Here is a 5,870-nt window from a genome sequence, read left to right as displayed (position 1 = left end):
ATGTGGAGACCTGCAAGGAAGTGGGCAGAAATAAAGTAAAAATCCTTGAGTCACACCATCCTTGATGATGTCCACTATAGTTGGTAAAACCTCCAGTGTGAGCTCATTAAATCAAATGCTGCATATGGAACCCCTTCAAATGCCATTATTGGCGATATGGGGCCCTTTTCTAAGCCCTTATAAACATAGACAGAGACACTTGTGCATCATTAGGCATGCTATGCCAACCACTCATCAAGACAGAATGACTAAATGGGCTGCTAAACACCATGAAACATATTAATGTTACAAAAAATTTGGAATCATCTTATACTTGATGTCATATAGGCTTTGGAGCACACTGAACAAATTTTCTCACTTGTGCAGAGCTAACTTACTCAATTGAGGAAATGCCTGAACATAGCAAAAACAGAGTAGGCATGGGCCTCCCTGAATCCTGCTACACCTAAGAGTGATGAGCCTGGCATTTCTCCTGGGGCAGGGTTGAGGGGGCGGTAGGGAGACTGGAAATTGGGAATGAATGGGATAGAACCTGAGTCTGGAGGCTGAGGCAGTAAAATAGGGAAAGAAAGAGGAATGAAGCCACAAACATTTAGGTGAAAAAAGTTCATGAACCAACCTTTATGAATCAGGAATGGCTCCTTTAGGTTCAACATGGCGGCCACACTGGCAGTCAACAAAGGTGTAGGACTTCCTAGGAATGAGCTGGCCTTCCCTCTTCCAGCACTGTCTTAAAGCAGAAATTCCCAAACGGTGTTCCTTAGCACATTAGCACCCAGAGATATTAATGGCTGGGGAAAACAAACACTTCTGCACCACTTTGGTTTAGAAAATGCTGGATTAAACAAAGTCAAGCAAATTTATTTCATGCTTGGATCCTTTAATATACTACCATATATTGTAACGCCTTCAAAGTAGGACTTACCATGTAGGGTTTCCCAGACCTTTTGAGTTTAGAATCTATTTTATTTATATAAAAATATGGAACTCTTCACGAATTTGCATGTTGTCCTAGCACAAGGTCCATGCTAATCTTCTCTGCATCGTTTCAATTGTATTATATGTGCGGCCAAAGGAGGAGCACTGGACCTTTTCTGTTTTTGTTTGTTTTTTTTTTTTTTTAATTATAGATTATCTCAAGACACATGTTCTGAGAAACACCTCTTGGGAAACAATATCCTAATTTATTTCAGATTAAATTCTCCTCTAGCAATTTCAGTGTGAAATTTCCAGATAAAAGAAAATTGCCAGAGAAGTGAAAGATTCATCAAACCAACGTTTTGGTGACATGCAAGGAAACCCAAGTGTTCTTTTGATTCACTTATTTAAATTGTTTGTGTGGGTGGATCCACTTTTGAAAGGCACAGTGACCCCATGTTTAGATTATTTTTCTCTCAGGCAACTACACTAAATTAGCTTTGCACCCCAACAATTAGGCCTTGCCTAAATGGTGCCACCACCTTGGAGCCTGATGTCAATGTGGCTGTCAGTCTAAGCATGGCTATGCTATGAGAATAAGAAGAATAAATACAGTTCCTAATTTCCAAGTCAAAGACAGTGTGAATTGATATTACACAGTAAAATGCAATGAGATTAAATCAATAACATCTGCAATAAGGCATAATGAAGGTAAAATTATATCTCTGGCTTCCTGAACAGCTGTGAATCTATTTTTAATGATCCTCATTTTTGGCAGTCAGCTAACAACTTCTAAAATGTCCTAGAAATTGGATTGTTAAGCAGATGAGCACTGCAGTGGCTCAGAATGTCATTAATTTCAGCTGCCTTATCCATCTGCATGGGCGCAATGGAGGCATCGTGAATTCAGCCCCCACCCACCCCACTGAGCACCCCACTAATCGGGCTTGGGTGGCCCCAGTGAATGCCTGGAAATAGTAAGGCAGGAGAGCTGGGGGGAGAGGGGCTCCTGGAAGGATCACGGGCTGTTGAAATATGGAGAAAAAGGAAAAGTCCTTGCTTCTGTAATGCCAATTGTAGTACATAATTGACTTTCAAGCCTACATTGTGCTATTGGAACCTTATAACTGCCACAGGAACAAGATATTCTAATGGTTCCCTGTTTACCAATGGGGCACTTGGCTTCCATGAGATTACTCTGCCCAGGACTTGGTCAAGGTCATGCCACCAGCAAATGCAGGAGCCAGCACTCAACCCTGGTCTTCTCATTCCAAAGCCAGGACCCTTTCCAAGTCCTCTGCTTGTTGGAATAGCAGCCGTGGGAAAGACACCATGAAAACTTTGAAATTCGGGAAATGTGAACATTTGGGATTATCCGTGTTTTTCTTAGCTGCCTGGCACCTTAGTATTTTACTGCAGCTTTTGCCAGAAGCCATATCTGGGAAACAGTTGATCGCTTTGGCTGATTGTTTTGAGCTCACTTTCCTTCTCCTGCTGGCAGGGGCAGGGAAGTGGGGAGGTGGGGGTGGGTGGTGGGGGTGGCACCCCACGCTTTGCACACAATTGTATTTCCTCCACCCTACCAGCAGATCTCAGATTCCCAGGTAAGCTTTACTAGCTACAAGGCTCAGGAGGCCCCAGGCTAACCTGTGTTCCAGAAGATTAAAGCTAAGAGTAGAAATCCACTGTTCAGATCCCCTCTTTGCCTGGGTGAGAGGTGACAGGAGGATGGATTCCTGACTCTCTTCCCTGCCCTGGGAAGCCTACAACATTGAGAGAGAAGACTTTTGTGTCGACGGTGAGGCTGCAGCTAAGTTAAGCCATTAGTTTATGGGACTGACCCCACTGCCTAGCTTGCTTGCAGCAGTTGGGGCTGATCCTTTGCTCCCTGAGATATCGGACAATCAAGAAGCTTATGGTGCAGGGGTGGGGGCTGTGCTGTGGCATGGTTTTAGGCTGCAGAGAAGAGCTTGGCTCCAGGAGAGACATCTATGACACAGAGGGTTATTCGGCATAAAAGTATAAAATGAGTACCTCTGTTAAGCGAGGGGATTATCTCTATGAAGCCAGGGAACACTGTCCAGTGGCCGACATGATGGTCAGGAAAGCTGTAAGGAGAGAAGCAAACAGTGGAGGGAAGGGAGATTTTGTAATGATGAAACATCATACACCACTGATGATTAAAACAATGCCTGGTGTGCTAGAAAACACTTGCTCTCAAAGATAGTGGGGAGATGGGAGGGATCACGGTTCATGTGAAGGTGGGAAAATGATGTTCAGAGGAGAAGGCAGGGGAGGTCTAGGGAAAATGGAAGAGCTGGCACCCCTAGACCGATGGAGCTGGGCTGGGCCAACACCACGGGCCAGGAGGCAGTGCACTGAATGACAGGGACAGAGGGGCTGTTCTGTGCCAGGACCTGCTTGACATGCCAGGGGAACAGTGTACATCCCATGCAAAGGGGATTGACACATCTCATCTCCCAGCAAGCCTCTCCCATTAGGCTCTCCCACATAGATTAGTGGACAAGGTGGCTATTTTGTTGTGGTTTAAAAGAAGCTCTCAAACACGAGCACCTAACTTGCTTAAGAAACACACACATTGTCTTTAAATCCTTAGCTGGGGGTCACGGTCTTTCAGTGCACAGAGACCTAGTTATCAGTTATGCAAACCTCATGCCTTCACTGTCATTGATGCGGGTCAATGTAAGGTTGGCGAGATTTCCCCTTGTGTGTCGACTTCTGTCGTTGGCTCACTGTGCTCAGATATACTCTGAGGCCAGACTCAGGTTCACAGGAAATAGTATTGTGTTCCATTAGTGATGTCTGCCCTGGATGAGAGAGAAAGGAGGGAAGCTCCTGTATCTCCACCCTCCTACTGCATCCCAGAAGGTGTTCTCACTTTACGTGAAGCTGGTTGAAGGGTCAAAAATCAAAGGAACCTCAGACTCACAAGTGAGGGAGATGAATGGATGGAGGAGAGCTTTCCTGCCAATCTCAAAACACACTAACAGTTCAGGCTTTGGAAGCATCAGGAGTCAAATTCACCGCTAATAAGTTTATTTGGAAGGATAGAATCTCTGAAGAATTGTTGAGTAGACGCTGGAGGGCCAAACTAAGTCGTCCAGTCAACCTGATTAAAGTTAAGGGGCAGGGAATTGAGATGACTACTCACCAGCTGGCTGGATGTTCTTTTGTTTCTCATCCTGAACAATGAGGGGAAGCAGTTCCAAAGAGAGAAGGACAATGGAGATCTGTATGTACACACACACACAAATATATATATATATATACACACACACAAATCAAACACATCACATTTGCATACATACACATGCATCACGTATACCTCATCTGTGTGGTATACCGAGGAGAACTTAGAGAATCAAGTTCCAGAAGCCATGTTTCCTTGCAGGCCTCAGTTGAGTAGTTGGTATCTTCACTAACTAAAGGAATAGAACCAAAGGCAGTGGACCAACACCCAAGATGAGAGGGTGGCCGCCTGTCGGTCAGATACCCAGAAACCCACTTCATGATAAGTCGTGATTCAGCTGGGAGGGGAAGTCACAGGGCTGGGGAGACACTTGACTTTGGGGCTCTGCAGATCCAAACCTTGGCTGTTGGTGGTGTCTGGAAGCTTCCCTGTGAGTTTCACTTCATTCTGCGAGGACCTACCTGCAGGGCTTGAGTAAATTAAAAAGCAGAGCTTAACAGTATTTTAAACAGGAAGTATCATGTTTCCGAAGTAACTCAACATGTTAATATTGTTCTCCAAATGATAGCTTCTTAATAAGCTTCATTTCACTGGTAGCATATTGTCATGCTAATAAACAATGGGATTTGTTTTTAAAAAGAAAAGCCACCCCGAATGTCTGCATGGTTAATTTCCCTGATGTGTTAACATCACACATTTGGTGTAGAATTGCTAAGGACTGAATTGCTAAAGCCAAGGCTCCTGGTGGCACAAAAGGCATGAAGAGAGAGGCTGCAGGTTTAGGAAGAAGGTGCTCAGCATTGAGGGCTGGGAGTTAATAGGATCAGGGGGTCCCCTCTCCTTCTGGACATGGAAACAGACATCAAGCAATCGCACTGATCTATAGCAGAAGTTACCAATAGCCCCGGCAGGAAACAGAACTTCAGAATCCTTCTCCAGACGGCACACTAGCATTCCCTACAACCTGGTAGTTGACACAAACACATTGAAGCCTATTTGCATTTAGGGGGCTTATCTGCCTACTACATCAGGTAGTTTATTATGCACTCTTCAAAGAATGGCAGGAAGTGTCCTCAGATGCTGCTTTTGCTATTTGCTAGCTATTGAGATGGGAAACCATCCTCCCTAAGTAATTAAATGACAGTGGCTTATTAAACATTTTGAGTCCTTTGCACTTCTTCCTAGATACCATCCAAAGTGGTGCAATGTTGGGATTCTAAACTTGGGGTCTATGAACCCCCAAGTGGCCCATAATATAATTTGAGGGTCGATGATCTCGGATGTGAAAAAAAATACAGGTATTTCTTTTTTCACTACTGTCTACCTGAAATTCAGCATTTCATTCAATTATGAGTGTGAGCAACAAACCGGCATTAGTATCTGTGATCTTCTCATCGACAGAAATCACAGATTTCCCCGCCCACTGAGGTTGTTGCAGGGATCGTGTGATATCACGTGTGTTCACCACAACTTTGAAATGACAATAGTTGTCAGACCTGCTGCCAGTAACTATTCTTTAGTGTGCCGTTCTAGAAGCACATGCATTACTAGTTCACAAATCTGTGTTTTGAAGAATATTTTGATAGCTTCATTTTGATATAATTTATGGTTTTCTTTGTTGTTTCATATATGATATTTTATACCCTGAAAGCACGATTCCAGAAGAAGGTCTATGAACAGAAAGGACCCTCCCTTCAGGTGAGGAGGCCAGGGTTCCTGTCCTCATTAAACATCCTTGTCA

At 44.1% G+C, this 5,870-nt stretch overlaps 1 non-coding gene across 1 annotated transcript; it reads right to left on the bottom strand.

The window, feature by feature from the left end:
* Positions 1–975: 975 nt before the first annotated feature.
* Positions 976–1,084, bottom strand: LOC124525187 (U6 spliceosomal RNA). Its single transcript, XR_006965411.1, has one exon. It is a non-coding gene; the product is annotated as a U6 spliceosomal RNA (small nuclear RNA).
* Between the last annotated feature and the right edge of the window lie 4,786 nt (positions 1,085–5,870).

The sequence above is a fragment of the Lynx rufus genome, unplaced genomic scaffold, assembly GCF_022079265.1.
Source record: "Lynx rufus isolate CCGP_SWC_20201006 ecotype Redwood Valley unplaced genomic scaffold, mLynRuf1.p SCAF_4, whole genome shotgun sequence".
NCBI lineage: Eukaryota > Metazoa > Chordata > Mammalia > Carnivora > Felidae > Lynx > Lynx rufus.
This window is presented reverse-complemented; position numbering and strand designations above follow the sequence as displayed.